Here is a 23522-nt window from a genome sequence, read left to right on the forward strand (position 1 = left end):
GGGTCTCTTTTTATTGGTTGGGTGAATGCTTTATATAAAAATCCATGGCTAGTGTTGTGACAAATGGGGAGGTATCTTCTTCATTTATATTATCTAAATCAACTAGACAGGGCTGTCCTTTGTCACCAGGTCTATTTGCATTTGTTATTGAACCTTTGGCTCAGTTGATTAGACAAGATGGTAATATTAAGTATATTAAGGTGAATATAGATGAGTATAAAATAAATTTATTTGAGGATGATTTTCTGATATATTTAGCACAGCCCATGCAGTCATTGTGGAATCTACATGTGAGACTGGAGAAGGATGGTGAATGATCAGTTTATAAGATAAATTGGGATAAGAGTGAAATAATACCTTTGGCTGATGCGGATTATTCATCTTGTAAACAATTTGTGAAATTTAAGTGGTCTAATCAAATTAAATATTTAGGAATTATAATAGATGATAATTATTATCATATATAGGAATTGAATTATTTACCTTTATTGTCTAAAATTAAATATGATTTAAATCAGTGGAAAGGTTTACAAATAATGTGAATAGGGCGAGTTAATTGTGTGAAAATGTATGTCTTTCCCCATATTCAGTATTTTTTTCAGTCTATTCCTTATAGAATTCCACAAAGATTTTTCAAAGATCTGACTGTTTTGGTGAGGAAATTTTAATGGAAAGGTAAAATGGTGAGGGTGTTGCAGAAATTGACTTGGAACTATGCTTTCGGAGGTTTGCAACTTCCACACTTTCAAAATTATTATGAATCGGCACAGTTCAAATTCATTAATAGAATGTTTGAAGTGGATAAACCTTTGGTTTGGGCCAAGATTGAATTATCTCAGATTAGTGAGAGGATAGATCATTTTATTTATAAGTAGAATTCTCAGCTTTTAGAGTTATCATTTACCAGTGTTGAAATATTTAATGGAGTTATGGACTAGGAAGAATGGAATTATAGGTAAGGAAGGTAAAATATAATTATATAACCATATAACCACTTACAGCACAGAACAGGCCAGTTCGGCCCTACTAGTCCATGCCGTAACAAATCCCCACCCTCCTAGTCCCACTGACCAGCACCCGGTCCATACCCCTCCAGTCCTCTCCTCTCCATGTAACTATCCAGTCTATCTTTAAATGTAACCAATGATCCCACCTCAACCACGTCTTCCGGAAGCTCATTCCACATCCCTACCACCCTTTGCATAAAGAAATTTCCCCTCATGTTCCCCTTATAATTTTCCCCCTTCAATCTTAAACCATGCCCTCTAGTTTGAATCTCCTCCACTCTTAATTGAAAAAGCCTATCCACATTTACTCTGTCTGTCCCTTTTAAAATCTTAAACACCTCTATCAAGTCCCCCCTCATTCTTCTACACTCCAGAGAAAAAAGCCCCAGTCTGCACAACCTTTCCCTGTAACTCAAACCTTGAAATCCTGTCGACATTCTCGTGAACCTTCTCTGTACTCTCTCTATTTTGTGTATATCTTTCCTATAATTTGGTGACCAAAACTGGACACAGTACTCCAAATTTGGCCTCACCAATGCCTTGTACAATTTCATCATAACCTCCTTACTCTTGAATTCAATACTCCGATTTATGAAGGCCAACATTCCAAATGCCTTCTTCACCACACCATCTACCTGAGTATCAGCCTTGAGGGTACTATTTACCATCACTCCTAAATCCCTTTGTTGCTCTGCACATCTCAATAGCCTACCATTTAATGCATATGACCTATTTAGATTTGCCTTTCCAAAATGTAACACCTCACACTTATCTGTGTTAAATTCTATCAGCCATTTCTCAGCCCACACCTCCAGCTTTCCTAAATCACTGTTTAATCTATGGTAATCTTGCTCACTGTCCACAACACGACCAATCTTTGTATCATCCGCAAACTTGCTTATCCAATTCTCCACCCCTACTTCCAGATCGTTAATATATATAACAAACAATAGTGGACCCAGGACTGACTCCACTAGTCACCGGCCTCCAATTGGACAAACAATTTTCTACCACTACTCTCTGACATCTCCTATCCAACCATTACTGAATCCATTTCACTACCTCCTTATTTATACCTAATGCCTCCACCTTTTTTCCTAACCTCCTGTGGGGAACTTTGTCAAAAGCTTTTCTAAAGTCTAAATAGACAACATCCACAGCTTTCCCTTCATCAACCTTTTTAGTAACCCCCTCGAAAAACTCAATCAGGTTTGTCAAGCATGATCTACCCCTGACAAAACCATGCTGATTACTCCCTATCGATCCCTGTACCTCCAAATATTTGTAAATACCATCCCTCAGAACACTTTCCATCAACTTTCCCACCACAGACTCAAGGGCCTATAATTCCCAGGTTTACATCTGGACCCTTTCTTAAACAGCAGAACCACATGCGCCACCCTCCACCCCTGTGGCCAGTGACATCCTAAATATCTCTGTTAATGGCCCCACTATCTGTCCACAAGCCTCCCTGAGTGTCCTTGGGAATATTTTGTCCGGTCCCGGAGATTTATCCACCTTTATCTTTTTCAACACAGCCATCACTACCTCCTCAGTTATCCTTATATGCTTCATGACCTCCCCACTATTTTTCTTTACTTCAACTGGTTCAATATTTTTTTCCCTAGTGAATACCAAGGAAAAGAAATCATTCAAAATTTCACCCATTTCCTCTGACTTCTCACTCAGCCTACCCTCGCTATCTACAAGGGGTCCAATTTTATCCCTCACTAATCTTTTAATGTACCTATAGAAACCCTTTGGATTTATTTTTACTCTGTCTGCCAAAGCCTCTTCGTGCCTTTTTTTGGCCTTTCTAATTTCTTTCTTAAGATTCCTTCTACACTCCTTGTAGTCCTCCTTTAAATTCTCAGCTCTTTGCTCTTTATACCTCTTGTACACCTCCCTTTTCCTCCCAACCAAATTTCCAATATTCTTCGAAAACCAAGCCTCCCTATGACTTCCAGCCTTTCCTTTGATCCTAACTGGGACATATCTACTTTGTACCCTCAAAATTTCTTTTTTGAATATCCTCCATTTTTCATTTACATCCTTACATGAAAATATCCTGTCCCACTCAATACTCCCAAATTCCATCTTATTCCTTTGAAATTTGCTCTTCTCCAATCCAGAACCTCAACTTTAGGCCCCTCCTTGCTCTTCCCTAAAACTACCCTAAAACTAACAGAGTTATAATCACTAGACCCAATTTGTTGTCCAACAATAATGTCCGATACCTGACCTAGCTCGTTCCCTAACAGGAGATCTAGTATTACACCGTCCCGAGTCGGTTCTTCTACTAATTGATTTAGAAAACAATCTTGAACACATTTAACGAACTCTAGCCCATCCAGCCCTCTAACTGTATGGGTATCCCAATCAATGTGAGGGAAGTTAAAATCTCCCATGATCACTACCTTATGATTGTCACACATATACATTATGTCCCTACAAATTTGTTCCTCTAATTTTCTTGGCCCATTTGGTGGTCTGTAATACACCCCTATTAGCACCCTCATGCTTCCTTCACCCCTCAATACCACCCAAACAGCCTCACTGGATGATCCCTCCAGACCATCCTGCCACCTCACGGCAGTAATGTCCTCCTTAACAAGCAGAGCAACTCCTCCCCCTTTTTTACCCCCTGATCTATCACATCTAAAACAAATGTGGAATATTAAGTTGCCAGTCCTGCCCCTCCTGTAGCCAGGTCTTACTAATTGCCACAATATAATGACCCCAAGTATCTGTCCATGCTCTAAGCTCATCTACTTTGTTCACTATGCTTCTTGCATTAAAATATATGCATTTCAGAGAATGACCCTCACATATATTCTCTTTTCTACCTTCTACCCTAATCTCCACCCTACCTTTGTTATCGTTTTTATTCTTATCTAGGTGGCCATGCTCCCTTGACACTGCTCTCACACTCTGTACCCCACCCCCCTGCCAAACTAGTTTAAACCTTCCCCCATTCCTTTGTTTCAAAATAAACTTTTTTTTCTTTTTCATTAAATAATCAGCTTTTGAAAATGTGGGAACAGAAAGGATTTAAGTTGTTAGGATTGTTATGAAACTGGGTGTTTTATTTTGTTTCAAAGAATGAAGGAGAAATATGAAATTTCTTCAAATACTTTATTTACTTATTATCAAGTTAGAGCCTTATTGTTGGATAATTTTGGGCCTACATTATGGTTGCCTACTCGGTCTAAATTTGAGAGTTTACTTACTGAAGGGGGTAAAAGAGAATTTATATCTGAGATGTATGCTTTATTACAGAATTACATGCCTTAGCCAGATATTCATAAATCTAAGTTAAAATGGGAAAAAAGATTTATCCATATCTATTTCTCAAGATGATTGGATGACTATATGTGAGGATAGTATGACTAAAATTGTGAATGTAAGGTATAGATTGGTTCATTATAACTTCATTCATCAGTTATATTTAATTCCTTGAGAAGTTAAGGAAATATACATTTATTTCTTCTGATTTATGTTTTAGGTGCCATAAGCAAGTTGGCTCTTTCTTACACTCCACTTGATTATATGAGACAGTGAAACCTTTCTGGAATAGAATTAAGGATCTTTTAGAAGTTTTATTTAAAGTTAAAATTTCGCTTGATCCTATGGTATTTTTATTGGGTTATATTAAGAAATTGAGTTCAGAATTAAAATTAGATAAGTCTCAAATTGCTTTTTGAGATTGGCGTTAGCTGTGGCCAGAAAATGTTTGGCAATTATTTGGAAAAATGAGACTAATTTGAGTATTCAACGGTGGCATCTGGAAATAAGGTCTTGTATTCCACTGGGAAAAATAATGTACAATTTACGTAACAATTATCCTTTCTTTGTTAAAGTTCGGACCCCATATACGAGATATATGTGTTTGAATTTTTAATAGTGTTTTTTCCCCATAGTCGTTAGGTTGCACTAAACCATGGCAATAGTTGATGGTTGTTATGTAAGTTGATCTCCTTTTCTTTCTTTCTTTTGGGGTAGATTAGAGTGGGGTTGGGAGGGTTGGATGGGTTATGGTTGGGGAGTTGGAGATTATATGGGAATATATTATGTATTTACTTGTACTTTGGTTGTATGATTTATTTTGATTAATAAATAAAATTGGAAAAAAGACAGAAAAAACAACCATTTACATTGAATGGTTCTTTGGTCCAATTTGTGCTATCTGCACTCTTCATAAGGCAAATAATGCTCTTGGTTGGACAAAGATTGTTTAAAGAATCATTGCAAAAACCCAAATGCAGTTACTGTACTTTATTTTAATGTTAAATGATTTGTGTATTGTTGAATTTCCGTGGTAGCAAGAGCTCCTTTTTTACTCCGCAAATGCAAATTCTCTTCTCAATATGGAGCACTTATACAATGTTTTCATGGTGTGTATAGTTTGGAGTGCAATGTGCTTGCAGTGAGTGATAACTAATGATCTCCCAAAGAAAGATATCGTCGAGCAGAAAAGGATGAAGAAAATATTCATGAGGATATTAGCAAAAGTCGTATAAGGAGAGGACACACAGACTGGGATGTTACTCCCTGGATTGTAGGAGACTGACGGGTGACTTTATACAGGTGAAAAAAAAATCATGAGGGACATAGATGTTAATTAGTCACAGCCTTTTTCCCAGGTGAAAGGGGATGGTGTAAGGCAAGGGTTTTCAACCTTTTTCTTTCCACTCCACATACCACTTTAAGTAATCTCTATGCCATAGATGGTCTGTGATTAGTAAGGGTTTGCTTAAGATGGCATGTGGGTGGAAAGAAAAAAGTTTGAAAACCACTGTTTTAATCATCCCTAATTGACTCATTATGTGCACAGTTTCAGAACTCCAAAGGAAATGGGCCAATGACAATTTTTCTCAAGCAAATTATTTCAGTAACAATTGGGTCTAGAACAGTGATTCTCAACCTTCCCCTCCCACTCACAGACCACCTTAAGCAATCCCTTACTATCACAGAGCACTGATGGCATTGGGATACTTAAAGTGGTAAGTGAGTGGAAAGAAAAAGGTTGAGAACCACTGGCCTAAAGCCAAGTCCAGGGTCTTCAAGAAGAGAGAAAGAGCAAAGGGAGTGATTGAGCATGTGTGCTCAGTTTTTAAATGACTAGGCTGGAGGATGGCCGAGACATTTAGTCACATCTCTTTGGGTGAGGATGATGGTGGTTTAGTCAGAGAATGGGACCGGTTTTCATTGGCAAGGTGGAAGTAACCTTCAGTCAATTCTGTCCAGTGAGGTGACCCTCCATGAAATACAGCTAAAACAAAGTTTTTCACTGTACACATGACAATAAACTCACTTATGATGTAAACTCTTTGTAGCCAGGTGTGTCATGGACCAGGAACAAAAAAGCCAAAGTTTATTTGTTTTAAATAAGCCATTTTACAGTCTGCTTGTACCCCACATGATGAATTTCAACAGTCTGCTCCTGGATCAAGGCAGGAAATTTTAAAAGGGCTTCTCTCATCTGTTGACTGGGTGAACCATTTCTATGGTTTGCGGGCTAAATGTCAATAATACCTTGTTTACAAATTTTGAGACACACAAATGGAAGGTTGCGATTACACATTCAGGAAACGTGATCATTTTTGTGAGTGGGCTGGACCTTTCAAATGGTAATTTGCTTTAAAAGCCTCGTGGCCACTGGCTTTTCTATAATCATCCAGGAATTGGCATAATAAGGCTTTTGTATACCATAGTTTTTTTAATAATAAAGAAAAATCTGGTGTATTTAGAGCTTTTATAGTTTTCTGTAATACAACACCCAAATCTGAATATCTTCTTCCACAGTTACATATGCATGATTTCACTTTAGTACACAATCAGGCCCACAGCTAAATATATTCAAGTATATATCTATATATTCACATAGTGTGTGGGTATGTTATTTATATATATAAATACTCATAAAGAATATGCCTTCATATATAACAATATATTAATATTCATTAACATTAACATTAATGTTATGTTAACTCATTAACATTCATAAATATATACATCTGCACTTTAACTTTCACCATCTTTCATGTACTGAAATAGATGTTCTATTGAACAAGTTCCCAAATTAACTGTAAGGAGTCTGTAACCTTCTCCCTGTGACCTGGGTGGACTTTTCCCAGGTGCCTTGGTTTACTCCAAACCACCAAAACATAAGTTGTTGGAGGGTTAATTGGGCCATCATGGGTTTCACGGGTAGGAATGACCTTCTACTGTGCTGTGTTGCTAAAAGATAAAGTTAAATTAAAATTCTATAAATCTTGATGGTCCAAGTTGCAAGTCAGAACCAGCCATCTGAGTTACCTTTGGGAGCAAACAACTTCTTTTCACATAGGCTTCTGATCACATTTAGTTACTCTCTTCTCATATTTTTGCAGTCTTCCTTCATCTATCAATGTAATTTAGGAATTTCTAGATCATGCTTGTAACATCTATGATCGATATATCTACAGTATATTCCCAGCATGGCTTGGTCAAGGACTGATCCTGTTTGACCCATCTCTCTGAATTTTTGGAAGACAATCCAATGAGATCTTTTAATAGACTGTTAGATAGGTGCATAGAATTGAGAAAAATTAAGCTTCCGACAGTTGTTGAAGTAGGTCATTAGGTCAGCATAACACTGTGGGCTGAAGGGCCTGTATTGTGCTGTAGACTTCTATGTTCAACATATATGTACAATAGATTGGGTGAACACAGAGAGTCTTTTGCCCAGAGTAGGGAAATCAGTAATGAGAGGACAGAGGTTTAAGGAGAGGGGAGAGATTTAACTGGAACTTGAGGAATAACATTTTTACAGAGGGGATGGTGGATGTATGAAATGGGCTGCCAGAGGAGCTGGTTGAGGCAGGTACTACTGTAAGGGTTAAGAAATAAATTGGATGGATCCAAGGAAAGGATGGGTTTGAGGGTGGGACATTTTGGTCAGTGTGCACAAATTGGGCTGAAGGGCTTGTTTCCACGCTCTATGTTTCAATGAATCAATGACTCTATGTAACAAAGTTTATTGATTATGGCAGTGTGGTGGATGGGGTTTACATGGACTTCAGTGAGGATTTGTCAAAATTGCACCTGGTCCAAAGGTTTAGGACCAGTGTGATCAGGGGTAGGTCAGTATTTAGATCTAAAATTGGTTTGGCAATAGTGGTTTCTGCTAATGGATGCCTTTGACTAGGGCAGTTTCACAAAGACTGTTGAAATTGCTGTTTGTTATATATGCAAATAATTTGGATGTGGATGCGGGAGGCATGATCAGTCGGTTCACCGATAACATGAAGGTTGGTGAGTTTTTGACAGTGTGGATGGAAGTCTAAGGCTACAGGGAGTATCAATAATATTGGTAATAAATTTATTGTCAAAAAATGAAGTACAATGTACACGTGCATAATAATCTTTTTTGGTTGCAGCCAATGGGAATTTTATATAAAATAAAACAACTCCAATAATATACATCAAATTATCTGAATATGGAAAAAGATAATAAATATACATTAAATATAGAAATTAAATGTTCATACTGACATTTAGTGCAAGAAAAAAAGTTTCAGTAAATGATGTAGCACAGACAGGTCTTCAAGCAGTGCTGGAGTAGTCTATGGTTGGGGTTGTAACAGAAGATTCTTGATGGGCATTGCTCGTGAACTGAGAAATGCTGCACACCTTCTTCCTGAAGGTAGCAGTGAGAAAGGGTGGAGACCAGGGTGATGGGAGTCCTTTATGATGTTGGCTGCTTTCTTGAGTCAGTGCCTCATATAGATGGCTTCAATGGATGGGACATCAGAGCATGTGCTGGACCTGGCTGTGTTCATTGCATCCCGTAGCCTTCTGATTCCTGTCATTATATTCTCCACGGTACCCCTGCAGAGGTTTGATACTACAGCATGGTTAGCATAGAGGGAGGCATGGTTAGTGTAGTTGTTAGCTCAACACCATTACAGTACCAGCGAATGGGGTAAGAATCCAGTGCTGTCTGAAAGGAGTTTGTATGTTCTCCTCTAGGTACTCCAGTTTCTTCCCACCCTTCAAAATGTGAGGTAGTTGTAAGTTAATTAGTGTATTTGATGGTGGGGGAGGGGGAGAAGACATGGGATTGTGAGCTGGAAGGGGCTGTTATGATGTTGTATGTCTACAAAAAAGGACTAGATGACATGCTAAATTTCCTCAGAGTTCTTAAAAGTAGAGAAGTTGCAGTCTTCTTCATAGTTATCTCAATGTCTGGGGTCCAGGAAAGATTTTCCGATAGATGGGTATCATATAACATATATAACATAAACATATAACAATTACAGCACAGAAACAGGCCATTAGGCCTTTCTAGTCCGCACCGAACCAAACACCCCTTTCTAGTCCCACCTCCCTGCACAATGCCCATAACCCTCCATCTTCTTCTCATCCATATACCTGTCCAACCTTTTCTTAAATAATACATTGACTCCACCGCCACTATTTCTCCCGGAAGATCATTCCACACGGCTACCACTCTCTGAGTAAAGAAGTTCCCCCTCATGTTACCTCTAAACCTCTGCCCCTTAATTCTTAACTCATGTCCTCTTGTTTTAATCTTTCCTCCTCTTAACGGAAATAGTCTATCCACATCCACTCTGTCTATCCCTTTCATAATCTTAAATACTTCTATCAAATCCCCTCTCAACCTTCTACACTCCAAAGAATAAAGACCTAATCTGTCCAATCTCTCCCTATACTCTAGATGCTTAAACCCAGGTAACATTCTGGTAAACCTTCTCTGCACTCTCTCCACTCTGTTTATATCCTTCCTATAATTAGGTGACCAGAACTGCACACAGAACTCCAAATTAGGCCGCACCAACGTCTTATACAATCTCAACATCACCTCCCAACTCCTATATTCCATGCAATGATTGATAAAGGCCAGCATACTAAAAGCCTTCTTCACCACCCTATTCACGTGAGTTTCTACCTTCAGGGAACGATGTACCGTTACTCCTAAATCTTTCTGCTCTTCTGTATTCCTCAATGCTCTCCCATTTACCACGTATGTCCTGTTCTGATTCTTCTTACCAAAATGAAGCACCTCACACTTATCAGCATTAAATTCCACCTGCCATTTTTCAGCCCACTTTTCTAAGCAGCCCAAATCCCTCTGCAATCCTTGAAAACCTTCTTCATTATCCACTATTCCACCTATCTTAGTATCGTCTGCATATTTACTAATCCAATTCACCACCCCATCATCTAGATCATTAATGTATATCCAAGAACTTGAAGGTACCAAAAATTTCCTCCACCTTCCCATTGGCCTCTCCTTTCGAAAATCCACAAGAAGCTCTTTGGTCTTCTTGATGTTGAGAGAAATATTGTCGTTCTGGCACCAACCAACCACATCCTCAATCTCCATATGCAACTCATCATTTTCCATTATTCAGCCAATCGCAGTGGTGTTATCAGCAAATTTCTAGATTGAGTTGGAGCTGAATGTGGCTACGCATTCATGAGTGTACAGGGAACTGAGTAGAGGAATAAGCAAGCAGCCTTGAGGTGCCCATTTTTGTCGTCAGTGAGGAGGAGGTAATCTTCCAGACTGTGACCCATCCTCATGAATTGGAGTCTCCAGACAAGGAAGTCAGGATCCAGTTGCAGAGGGACAAATATCAGCTCAGATCCTTTAGTTTTGTTATGGATTTTGCTGGTATGATGGTGTGGTCAATGAATAATGGCAGCTCATTCCACACTCTCCTGCTCTCTGTGTGAAAAAGTTCCCCCTCATGTTCCACCAAAGCTTTTCCCCTTTCATCATTAACCCATTTCCTCTGATTTGTATCTCAACTACACCCAGTGGAAAAAAAGCCTGCCTACATTCACTCTGCTATCCCCCTCATAATTTTAATATCTCGATCAAATCTCCCCTCATTCTTCTACGTTCCAGGGAATAAAGTCCTAACCTGTTTAACCTTTCCCATTAACTCAGTTCCTGAAGACTGGGAAACATCCTAATAAATCTTCTCTTCATTCTTTCAATCTTATTGATATCTTTCCTGTAGTTCGGTGACCAAAACTGCACACAATACTCCAAATTTGGCCTTACTAATGTCTTGTACAACTATACCATAACATCCCAACTCCTGTACACAATACTTTAATTTATGAAATTTAATATCCCATTAATTCTCTTTACAACCCTATCTACTTGTGACATAACTTTCAGGGAATTATGTACCTGTATTCACAGATCCCTCTGCTCCATCACACTCCTCAGTGCCCGACCATTTACCATGCATGTCCTTTCTTGGTTTGTCCTTCCAAAATGCAACACCTCACACTTGTCTGCATTAAATTTCATCTGCCATTTTCTGTCCACTTTTCCAGCTGGTCCAGTTCCCTCTGCAAGCTTTGAAAATCTTCTTTGCTGTCCACAATGCAAACAATCTTAGTGTCATTTGCAAATTTACCACATTATTATTCAGATCATTGATATAGACCACAAACAGCAATGATCCCACTACTGATACCTCAGCCACACCACTAGTCACAGGCTTCCAGTCTGAGAAGCAATCCACCACTAGTCTCTGGCTACTCCCATCCAGCCATTGTCAAATCCAATTCACTACTTCACCATGAATACCTAGCATCTGAATAATCCACCACTTATGATTCACTAGAAACACTTCCTTCTAGCCATTTCCTGATAAACTTGGTGAGAACTATTGCACATTCGTTCAGACATGCAGGAGAATGAAGATGCGCACCCAGTGGCATAAGGACAGCTTCAGATTTCTGAATGGACAACTAATTTTCTCCTTCTTTCATGCACTATTTATTTAATTTAAATATAACTTTTAGCTATAGCAAAACAATGAATTGAATGACATATTCATGACAACAATTTTAATTCTAATCCTGGTATAGCAGTGGATGAGAGTGTCCAATCCCCAGGTGTAGCAGTAGGGGAGAGTGTTCGAATCACTGGTGAAGCAATGGGAGAAAGTGTTCGATACGCTGATGTAGCAGAGAGCGAGAGTGTCGGATCCCCTGCTGTAACAGTGGGTGACAGTGTTTGACCCCTGGTGAAGCAGCATGCAAGAGTGTCTGAACACCCTACCGTAGCAGTGGGTGAGAGTGTTCAATCCCTTGTGTAGCAGTAGGTGAGAGTGTTCAATCCCTTGTTTAGCAGTGGGTGAGGGTGTACGATCTCGTGGTATAGCACTGAGCAAGAGTTTTCAATCACCTGGTGTAGCAGTGGGTGCCAGTGACCTATCACTGGTTGTAGCAGTTGGAGAGAATGTTCCATCCACTAGTGTAGCAGTGGTTTAGAGTGTACAATACCCGGTGTAGCAGTGGGTGAATGTGCTCTATCTTCTGGTGTAGCAATGGGTGACAGTGTTCGACCCCCTGGCGTAGCAGTGGGTGAGAGTGTACGATCCCCTGATGTAGCAGTGAGCAAGAATGTTAGATCACCTGATTGGTGTCACAGTGGGTCAGAGGGATCGATCACCTGGAGTAGCAGAGGTTGAGAGAGTTCGATCCCCCGGTGTTGCAGTGGGCGAGTGTGTTTGATCCCCTGATATAGCAGTGGTGAGAGAATTTGATCACCTGCAGTAGCAGTTGGTGAGATTGTTTGATCCCATGGTTAAGCCATAGATGGAATGTTTGATCACCTGCTGTCGCAGTGGGTGAGAGTGTTAGATACCCTGGTGTAGCAGTGGCTGAGAGTATATGATTCCCTGGAGCATCAGTGAGCGAGATTGTTCAATCCCCTGGTTTAACAGTAGGTAGAATGTTCAATCCCTGGTGTAGCAGTGGGAGATTGATCGATCCCCTTGTTTAGCAGTGGGTGGCAGTGTTCGATCCTTTGGTGTAGGAATTTGCAAGAGTGATTGATCCCCTTCTAAATCAGTGGGTGAAAGTGTTCTGTCCCCATGTATAGCAGTTGTTGAGAATATTTGATCCCTTGGTGTAGCAGTGGGCGAGATTTTTCAACCCCCTAGTATATTAGTGGGCGAGAGTGTTCGATTTGCTATTTTAGCAGAGGGTGAGAGTGATCGATCCACTGCTGTAGCAGTGGTTGACATTGCTCGATCCCCTCATGTTCAACCCTCTGGTATAGCTGTGGGCGAGAGTGCTGGATCATCTGATGTCACAGTGGTTGAAAGTGTATGATCGCCTGGTGTAGCAGTGGGTGAGAGTGTACAATCGCCTGATGTAGCAGTGGGCAAGAGCGTTTGATGTAGCAGTGTGCGAGAGTGTTCGATCCCTATTTTAGCAATGGGTGGCATGTTCAAACCCCTATTGTAGCAGAGGATGAGAGCGATCGATACTCTGGTGTAGCAGTGAGCGATAATGTTCAAGTCCCTGGTGTAGCAGTGGTAGATCGTGTTCGACCCCCTGGTCTCTAGCAGTGTATGAGAGTGTTCGATCCCCTATTTTAGCAGTGGGTGAGATTGTTCTCTTCCCTGGTGTAGCAGTGGTTTAGAGTGTCCAATCCCTTGTATAGCTGTGGGAGAGAGTGTACAATCCCCTGGTGTAGCAGCAAGTGAGAGTGTTAGATCACCTGGTGTAACAGTGGTACGAGAGTTCAATCCCCTGGTGTAGCAGTGGTTTAGAGTGTACAATGCACCAGTATAGCAGTGGGCGAGTGTGTTCGATCCCCTGATGTAGCAATGGCTGAGAGTGTATGATTCCCTGGTGCAGCAGTGAATGAGATTGTCTGATCCCCTGGTTTAGCAGTGGGTGGCAGTGTTCGATCCTCTGGTGTAGGAATTTGCAAGAGTGATCGATCCCCTTCTAAAGCAATGTGTGAGAGTGTTCTGTCCCCTGGTGTAGCAGTGGTTAAAAGTATACGATCCCTTGGTGTAGCAGTGGGTGTGAGGATTTTATCCTCTGGTGTAGCAGTGGGCAAGATTTTTCCACCCCCCTGGTATATTAGTGGGCGAGAGTGTTCGAACCCCTGGTCTAGCAGTGTGTGAAAGTGGTCGGTTCACTATTTTAGCAGTGGGCGGCATGTTCGATCCCCTGTTGTAGCAGATGGTGAAAGTGATTGATCCCCTACTGTAACGGTGGTTGACATTGCTCGATCCCCTCGTATAACAATGTGCAAAGGTGTTTGAACACCTAGTGTAGCAGTGGGCAATAATGTTTAACCCCCTTGCGTAACACTGTGCAAGAGTGTCACCTGGTGTCACAGTGGTTGAGAGTGTACAATACCCAGTGTAGCAGTGGGTGAGATTGTTCAATCCCCTGCTTTAGCAGTGGGTGACAGTGTTCGATCCCCTGGTGTAGCAATTTGCAAGAGTGACCGATCCCCTTGTATAGCTGTAGGTGGGAGTGTTCTGTCCCCTGGAGTTGCTGTGGTTGAGAGTGCACGATGCCTTGGTGTAGCAGTGAATGACAGTTTTCGACCCCCTGCAGTAGCAGTGGGCGAGATTGTACGATCCCCTGATATAGCAGTGGGTTAGAGTGTTAGATCACCTGGAGTAGCAGTTGGTGAGATTGTTCGATCCCATGGTTAAGCAGTAAATGGAACGTTCGGTCCCCTGGTGTAGCAGTGGGAGAGAGTGTTTATCACATGATGTAGTAGTGAGTGAGGGTGTATAATCCCCTGGTTTAGCAGTGGGTGAACAGTGTTCGATCCCCTGGTTTAGCAATGGGTGACAGCGTTCAATCTCCTGGTTTAGCAGTGGGTGGTAGTGTTCGATCCCCTATTTTAGCAATGGGCGATAATGTTCAACCCCCTTGTGTAGCAGTGGGTAAGAGTGTTCTCTTCCCTGATGCACCAGTGGTTTAGAGTGTTCAATCCCTTGTATAGCTGTGGGCGAGAGTGTATAATCCCCTGGTGTAGCAGTGGGTGAGGGTATTAGATAACCTTGTGTTACAGTGGTTGAGACTGTACAATACCCCAATGTAACAATGGGTGAGAGTGTTCAATTCCCTGGTGTAGCAGTGGGTGAGAGTGTAAGATCATCTGGTGTAGCACTGAGTGAGAGTTTTCAATCCACTAGTGTAGCAGTGATTTAGAGTGTACGATACCCTGGTGTAGCAGTGGGTGACAATGTTCGATCCCCTGGTGTAGCACTGCGGGAGAGTGTTCGATCCCTTGCTGTAGCAGTGGTTGACATTGCTTGATCCCCTCATGTAGCTGCTGCCGAGAGTGTACGATCCCCTGGTGTAGCAGTGAGTGAGAGGGTTAGATCACCTGGATTCTCAGTGGTTGAGAGTGTACAATAACCTGTTGTAACAGTTGGTAAGAGTGTTCAATCCCCTCGTGTAGCAGTCAGTGAGAGTGTATGTATGATTCCCTGGTGTAGCAGTGAGCGAGATTGTTCTCTCCCCTGGTGTAGCAGTGGGTGAGGATGTTCGATCCCCTGGTGTAGCAGTGGGTGAGAATGTTCAATCCCTTGTGTAGCTGTGGTTGATATTGTGCAATCCCCTTCTGTATCACTGAGTGAGAGTTTTCGATCCACTGGTGCAGCAGTGGTTGAGAATGTTCTCTCCCCTGGTATAGCTGTTGTTGAGAGTGTACAATCCCATCGTGTAGCACTGAGCGAGATTTTTTGATCCCCTGGTGTAGTAGTGGGTGCCAGTGACCTATCACTGGTTGTAGCAGTTGGGGAGAATGTTCAATCCACGAGTGTAGCAATGGTTTAGAGTTTACAATACCCCAGTGTAGCAGTGGGTGAGAGTGTTCGATCACCTGGAGTAGCAGTTGGTAAGATTGTTTGATCCCCTGGTTTAGCATTAGGTAGAGTGTTCGATCCCCTGGTGTAACAGTGGTGACAGTGTTTTAACACCTTATGTAGCAATGGGTGAGTGGGTATGATTCCCTGGTTTAGCAGTGGTTGACGGTGTTTGATCCCCTGGTGTTAGCAATTTGCAACAGTGATCGTTCCCTTTGAATAGTTCTGGGAGAGAGTGTTCTGCCCCTGGTGTAGCTGTGATTGAGAGTGTACCATGCCTTGGTGTAGCAGTGGGTGAGAGGGTTCAATCACCTGTTGTCGCAGTGTGTGAGATTTTTCAACCCCCGATATATTAGTTGGAAAGAGTGTTCGATTCCCTATTTTAGCAGTGGGTGGAATTTTCGATCCCCTGATAGGTGAGAGTGTTCTCTCTCCTGATGTAACAGTGGTTGAGAGTGTTCAATCACATGTAGCTATGGGCAATAGTCTATGATACCCTGCGCAGCAGTGAGCGAGAGTCTTCGATCAATGCTGTAGCAGTGGTGACAGTAGCCTATCCCCTGGTGTAGCAATGGGTGAGAGTGTATGATCCCCTGATATAGCAGTGAGCGAGATTGTTTGATCCCCGGTTTAGCAGAGGGTGATAGTGTTCAATCCCCTGCTGTAGCCGTGGGCAAGAGGGTTCAACCCCCTGGTGTAGCAGAGGGTGAGAGTGTTTGATCACCTGGTGCAGCAGTTGCCGAGAATTTTCCATCCCATGGTTTAGAAGTAGATGGAATGTTCGATCCGCTGGTGTAGCAGGGGGTGAGCATGCTCAACCCCCTGGTGTAGCAGTAGGCAAGACTGTTCTATCACTTGGTGTAGTAGTGGGTGGGAGGGTTCGAACCCCTGGTGTAGTGTGGGCATTAATGTTCGACCCACTGGTGTAATAGTGGGTGGGAGGGTTCAATCCCCTGGTGTAGTGGTGGGAGTTAATATTCAATCCCCTGGTGTAGCAGTGGGTAAGTGTTTGACCCCCAGGTGTAGCAGTGGTCAAGTGTCTCCTATCCCCTAGAGTAGCAGTGGGGGAGAGGTTTCGATCACCTGGTATAGCAATGGGTGAGAGTGTGTGATCCCCTGGTGTAGCAATTTGTAGAATTGCTTTTGTAGAAATAGGTGAGAGTGTGTCATTCCATCTTTTAAAATCTTTTTTAATTTTCTCAAGTAATGATATAAATTTTCTAAATTTTTATCAATACTAATACCTAAATATTTGATCTAATTATTAGTCCACCTAAATTGAGCAAACTCTTTATTTCCTTCTACAAATGGCATAACTTCACTTTTATCTCAATTAATTTTATAACCCGATATTATGCCATAATCTTGCAACTTTTTATACAATACTGCTAAAGAATTCTGTGGATCTGTTATATAAATTAATACATAATCTGCAACAAAAGACTAATTTTATATTATTCTTTATTTACCATAATTTCAGCTTCCTGGCTCAATTGCTAAAACAAACTCAGGAGATAAGGGACAACTTTGCCTTGCCGATCTTGTTAAAGGGAAAGGCAAGGAAAGTGTGGGGCGCTGTCATACTGAAAACAGACAGAAAGACTGATCAACAGGCTTTATTCCACTTAAAGACCCTGCTGCAGTTAGCTGTGTTTAGCTGTGCTGGCTCCGAGTGACTGACCTCGAGGAGTCGGATGTAGCTTATAACCTGGTGGATGATTGGCAGCCGACCAGGTGAGGCTTGGTCCATTCAGGTCAGCTGATTGACAGCCGGCCAGGTGTTATCTTGTCCTCCAGTGCTCTTCCTGCAGGTATACAGGTCATCCCCGCAGTAGGCTAGTGGTGTATCACCACATTCACTCCCTTCTTTAAAATTGTCCCGGGGGGAGGTTACATCCCATGTTTCACAAGTCCCAAACATATGTACATATTTACAAATTTAGACAGTCTGGCGGCCGTCACAGGGTTGGCTCCTGGTCAAGGGTCAGTGAAGGTAAGTGGCGGCTAGTCGGGGGGGGGGAGGCTGGGGCGGGTGCCAGAGTGGCTAGCATGTTGCAGCATGGTGGGTGGCCAGGGCAGCCGGAGTTGGAGCATGTGTGAGGCATTGGATGGGTGGGGGAGCGGGGTCATCCCCCACAGTTTAGAGAAGGCGTAGCAGGCTGATATGGTACTGGGTGCCCCACAGCTGTCCAGGGCAGGGGAGATGCATCAGGCCGGTGTGGTCCTGGGGTGATGGAAGCTGTTGTGCTGCGGTTGGTGCTCCCACTGGTGCCAAGTCCTTGGTTGAGACAGTGTCCTCCCTGCCACTTGGATACCTAATGTAGGTGTAGTTGTGGTTGGCGTGTAGGAGGAACACCTGCTCAACCAGGAGGTTGGCCTTATGGGCTCATACGTGTCTGTGCAGGAGTACCAGTCCCGGGGACGTGAGCCATGCTGGGAGAGAAATTACAGTTGCTGATTTCCTGGGGAACAAAAGCAGGCGTTCATGAGGGGTGTCATTGGTAGCCTAGCACAGGAGTGACCTGATGACGTGGAGCACCTTGGGGAGTACGTCCTGCCAGTACTTTATGGACCAGCTCTTGGATTTAAGGGCCAGGAGGACTTCTTTCCCAATGACTCCATTTTTGCACTCCACCTGCCCATTATCCCTTGGGTTGTAATTAGTCGTGCAACTAGTTGCAATGCCCCTTCCTGTCAGGTACTGACGCAGCTCCTCACTCATGAAGCTGGACCCCGGGGGACTCCTTTTCAATGGCAGAGTGCTCTAGCTCGGAACTGTGGAGGGTCCTGGAGAAAAAGGCAGCAAGGCAGCCCTTCTGGATAAGGATAGCAGCGAGCACCACATGGAGGCCTCACTCTCCACCTGTAAGGGGAAGTCCTCATCCAAGACATGCATCGTAGCCTCTCCTGATCCATGTAAAGGATGCCTGCACATCAGGTGGGAGGGGAAAGGTCGTGGCCTGGGCCGGTCCCTGTCCGAGAAGCAGGGAACCCACTGCGAGTAGTACAAGAAAAGGCCAAGGCACCTGCGGAGGGCATTGAGTGTGTGTGGGAGGGATAGGTCCATTAATGGGTGCATCTGTTCTGGATCCGGGCCGATGATACCATGTACTACAATGAACCCCAGGATGGCGAGGTGGGTGGTGCTGAACACGCACTTCTCTTTATTGTAAGTGAGGTTCAGCTCCTCGGCCCTCCAGAGAAGTCTTTCCATGTTGGCACCATGATCCTGCTGGTCGTGCTGCAGATGATGACATTATCCAGGTACAGGAAGGTCGCTTTTAATTTTAATCTCCCGCTGGAAGATGGAGAACCCATTAGTGACCCCAAATGGAACCCGGCGGAACTGGTACAGGTGCCCATCCGCTTCAAAGGTGGTATAGGGCTTGTCCCGCAGATGGATGGGGAGTTGGTGATAGGCCGACTTCAGGCCAATCATGGAGAAGACCCGGTAGCAGGCTATCTCATTGACCATGTCGGCTCTCCTCGGTAAGGGGTAGGCATCCAGCTGGGTGTAGTCTGACTGTAATTCATGACCATCCTCGGCTTGCTGCCCAGGTCTTGGGCTCTCCATGGGCTGTTGCTGGGCTCTATGGCACCTTCCACCAGAAGCCACTGCACCTCTGCCTTGATAAAGTCTCTATCCGCGGCGCAATGGTGCCTACTTCTGGCGGCTATTGGCTTGCAGTCTGGTGTGAGGTGTGAGAAGAGGACAGGAGGGGTGATGCACAGTGTGGAGAAGCTGCAGGTTGGCCGAGGCTGGTTGGATGGCGCGCTGTGGAGCATGGGTGGGGGTGGTGGCCCCCCGAAGGCAAAGGTGATGCTCTGCAGGTGACCTTGAAAGTCTAAGCCCAGAAGGACTGGGGTACATAGTATGGGCATAACCAGGTATGTCTTCCTCCCCCCTACAGTCAGACAGGGCAAGCAGCACCCGAGAGTGTTAATGGTTCGGACCTGGGTGGCGAAGGCGATAGGTGGGGTAGATTTTGAATTTCAGAGAGCGGGCCACGTTCGGGTGAATTAAGCTCTTGGTGCTGCCACTGTCGACAAGGCACTTTGTTACCTGCCCATTGATCTCGACATCTATCATGGAATGCCTGAGGCTGCGAGGTAAGTCTCTGGACAGTGTCGTGGCCACTAGGACCGAATCGGAGTTCCCTGATGGTGGAAGTGAGTTGCGGGCGGTGTCGCTCTCCGTAGGCATGGGGTGCAGTGGGTGGCAATTAGCAATGTACGCAGGTGTGGGGTGCGTCGGGAGGGCGGCCTGGTCAAACCCATGTTGACCATGTCGTCATCGTCGTCATCCATGCTGTGAAGTCGGCAGTGTGTGCGGTGTAGGCCTGGGAGACCCTGGTTGGCTGTGGTGCCTGAGCCTGCCCGGCACAAGATGGCAACGCCACATGGGGGCACATGGCGGCGGCATGGCTGACCTTTCTCTTTGGCTGAGCGGGTTGCGCCGGAGGAAGTGATGTTATGCCATTGACAATCCGTGCCAGTGATGTCGCTACACGCAGCGGAAGTGACGTCACTCCGTGATGCAGAAATGACGTCTTTGTAGTCCGTGAACATGGCATCTTAACAGGGCGGTGCTGGTGTGGCAGGGGTCTGGTCTGAATGCATGGTGAGCATGTGGCGATCATTGCCAGCGAGGCTGGAAGTAGGCCTGCTGAGGCTGGGGAGGCCGGAAGTAGCTGCGGGGGCAATGGCACCACACAGCAATCGCACATGGCCAGAACCAGGAGGGAGGGGTGTTGATCGTAGAGGGCTGCTGGGCTGCTGGCAGGCTTAGAAAGGCATACCTTGGCATAGTGGTCTTTCTTGCTGCATTTTGAGCAGAATTGATACCTGGCCGGGCAATTTCGTCGTGACTGTCGATCAGACCCAAATTGGGAACCACAGTACTTACAAGGACGTGGAGCACCCACAGAAGATATGCTCTCGTCCCTCAGTTTGTCTTGGGCTACAGATGTGGTCTGTGCTGTCCACGAGAAGACTTGGGGGAGTCTGAAGTCAAAGGCTTTGCTGTGTAGGACTGCTACCTCCAGGGCTTGGACTACCTCCACAGCTTTGGCCAGGGAGTAGATATTGTCCTCCAGCATCGTCTGCCTGATGGCTCTTGAGCACAGACAAAGGCGTCCATGATCAACCTTTCAACCTTCTTTTCGGTCACCCCAGGTACTGCCACTCACAGTTGGGCCAACTTATACAGGGCTCCCAGGTAGGGTTCAGCTGTCTTTCTGGGCTGCTGGGCATGAATACTTAGGAAGTATCTGATGAAGACTACGTTCGTTGGGGGTTTATACATGGTTTCCAGGGTGTTCATTGCCTCCAAGTACTCAGTGCAGTCCTTGAGAGCTTGGAAGGCTTGGGGACCCAACTTTGAGCTTTTTCCTGTCGGAGTCTAGGACATTGGCATGTGCCTCGATGACTGCTTCGACCATGTGCTTCCAGATTTAGAAGTGTGCTTGCGCTTCCAGGTGACATGGGTTGACCAAGGCTCCCAGTGCTTAGGAGCTTCTCCATAGCAGCTTAAAATTTTAAGTGGAATAAATTGTGGTGCGCTGTCATACAGAAAGCAGACACAAGACTTAAAGACTGATCAACAGGCTATATTCCACTTAAAGTCCCTACTGCAGTTAGCTCTGGTTAGCTGTGTTGGCTACATGTGACTGATCTCGAGGGGCTGGATGTGGCATATATCCCAGCGGATGATTGGCAGCCAACGAAGTGTTGTCTTGTCCTCCAGTGCTCTTCCTGCGGGTACACAGGTCATCCCTGTAGTAGGCTTGTGGTGTATCACTGCAGAAAGCTGACTGTTGGTAGCCACTTTGGCCATTGAACTACTATATAAAGCCTTAATCCAATTAATAAATATTGATCCAAATTGAAACTTTTGTAAAACTTTAAACAAATAGTTCCATTCTAATCTATCAAAGCCTTTTCTGCATCTAAAGACAAAACTAATGCCAGCTCTGATCGTTTTTGAGCACCATGTATTAAACTAATCAATATTGCTAAATTATCAGTTGAATATTTATTCTTTATAAATCCAGATTGATCTGAATGAGCCAGTTTAAGTAAATATTCATTTATTCTATTTGCCAAAACTTTAGCTACAATTTTGTAATCAACATTTAACTATGATATAGGTCTATAAGATCCCAGCTTCTGTAAATCTTTATCTTTCTCAGGTATCACTGTTATCACTGCATTTTAAAAAGATTCAGATAAAGAACATGTTACAGTAGCTTGTTTCAGTACTTCAATTAATAAAGGCATTAATAAGTCTTTAATTGTTTTATAAAATTCAGATGTTAATCCATCTTCTCCAGGAGATTTTCCATTTTGCATAGAAATCAGAGCTTTAATAACTTCTTTCAATGTAAATGAAGAATCTAAATCTTTTTGCGCTTGACATTCAAAGATGGCAATTGAAGCTTAAGCAAGAAATCATCAATCTTATCTGCATTGTTTATTGATTCAGATGAATACAATTTAGTACAATATTCTTTAAAAGCATCATTTATATCCTGTAATTTATGTAATTCTAGAGGATTTATTAACAGCAGTAATAATCCTCGATGTTTGCTCTGCTTTCAACTGCCAAGCCAACACTTTATGAGCTCTTTCCCTCAGCTCATAATATTTTTGTTTAGTCCTATCAATCACTCTTTCCATCCTATAAGTCTGAATTGAGTTATAATGCATTTTCTTATTTTCTAATTCTAACCAGTCTTTCTCTGATGAATTTTCTGTAAGTTTTTTTTCCAAAATTGCAATGTCCTTCTCGAATTCCTTTACTTCCTGTAAATACTTCTTCTTAACCTTAGCTGAAAAACTTATTATCTATCCCCCTCAAATAAGCTTTTAATGCATCCCATATAACAAATATATTGTCAACTGAATTAGGATTAGACCCTAACTATATCTGTATTTGATTCTGTATAAAATCACAAAATTCTACATTTCTTAACAATGATGGATTAAATCTCCATCTATAAATGGATTCAATTTTTTCCAAATTTAAACATGACAAAAAAATTCATAAAAATCCAAAATTCTGAATAAATTTGACAATTCAATAATATAAATATACCAAAAGGATCAGTAGTTACCGATTGTGTAGCACAGGGTGAGAGTGTATTGTCCCCTGGTGTAGCAGTGGTTAAGAGTGAATGATCCCTTGGTATAGCAGTGGGTGAGAGTGCTCTATCCGCTGGTATAGCTGTGGGCGAGAGTGGTCGACCCCATGGTGTAGCAGTATGTGTCAGTGTTCAACCACCTGGTATAGCAGTGGATGACTGTATTCGATCCCCTGGTTAGCTTTGGGTGAGAGTGTCCTGTACCCTGGTGTAGCAGTGGTCGAGAGTGTTCAATCGCCTGGTGTAGCAGTGCATGAGAATGTACGATCATCTGGTGTACGAATGAGCGAGTGTTTTCGATCCACTGGTGTAGCAGTGGTTGACAGTGACCTATCACCTGTTGTAGCAGTTGGAGAGACTGTTCGATCCAATAGTGTAGTAGTGGTTTAGAATGTACAATACCCCAGAGTAGCAGTGGGTGAGAGTGTTCAATCACTTGGAGTAGAAATGGCTGAGAGTATACAATATCCCAGTATAGCAGTGGGCAAAAGTGATTGATTCCCTCACATAGCAGTGGGTGAGAGTGTTCAGCCATCAGGAGTAGCATTTGGCGAGATTATTCAATCCCCTGGTGTAACAGTGGGCGAGATTGTTCGATCCCCTGGTTTAGCAGCAGGTAGAATGTTAGATCCCCTGGTGTAGCAGTGGGTGAGAGTGTTTTAACACCTGATGTAACAGTGGGTGAGTGTATGATTCCCTGGTGCATCAGT

This window comes from Narcine bancroftii, chromosome 8 (genome assembly GCF_036971445.1).
Source record: "Narcine bancroftii isolate sNarBan1 chromosome 8, sNarBan1.hap1, whole genome shotgun sequence".
Lineage (NCBI taxonomy): Eukaryota > Metazoa > Chordata > Chondrichthyes > Torpediniformes > Narcinidae > Narcine > Narcine bancroftii.